This window comes from Morone saxatilis, unplaced genomic scaffold (genome assembly GCF_004916995.1).
Source record: "Morone saxatilis isolate NCDOM2014 unplaced genomic scaffold, NCSU_SB_2.0 Contig4, whole genome shotgun sequence".
Lineage (NCBI taxonomy): Eukaryota > Metazoa > Chordata > Actinopteri > Moronidae > Morone > Morone saxatilis.
This window is the reverse complement of record NW_023339984.1, coordinates 13,423,194-13,423,780: the sequence shown is the minus strand read 5'-3', so window position 1 is coordinate 13,423,780 and position 587 is coordinate 13,423,194. Positions and strand designations below refer to the sequence as shown.

The following is a 587-nucleotide window of genomic DNA, read 5'->3' as shown; positions in this document are numbered from 1 at the left end:
ATGAGCAGGCTGTCATCACTAAAATATGCCAATTATTCTCTGAAGATGCTCTAAAATATGCTGTAGTTGTCTTCACTCATGGTGACCAGCTCCCTGAAGGAATGCAAATTGAGGAATTTGTCCATCAGAATAAGAATATGAGTGATCTGCTGAAGAAGTGCGGAGGCCGGTGCCACGTCGTTGATAATAAATACTGGAAGGACAACAAAGAGGACGCCTACAGAAATAATCAGTTCCAGGTGGCAGAGCTGCTCAAAACACTAGACAAGATGACTGAGGCAAACCAAGGAAAGTGCTACACCAATGAGATGCTACAAGCAGTGCAAAGAGAAATACAGAGAGAGGAAGAGTGCATTAGACAGTCACCAGGGAACATGTCACTGGAAGAGATCAGAAATAATACTAAAATGAGTGTTTATGACATGTTAATGATCAGATCAGCAGGTGTTGCAACAGGTGCATTGTTAGGAGCTTTGCTCGGTGTGGCAGAGATGGTTAAACATTTTCAGGACCTTTCACAGATTTTAGCAACAATAGGAGAAGGACAAAAGGTTGCTTCTGCCGCTTTAAGTGGGGGAGTAAGTGGC

General features: G+C 43.1%; 1 pseudogene; it reads left to right on the top strand.

Annotated features, from left to right (window-relative positions):
* The window catches only part of LOC118338477, a 4,377-nt pseudogene that overhangs the window by 831 nt on the left and 2,959 nt on the right, over positions 1 to 587 (top strand).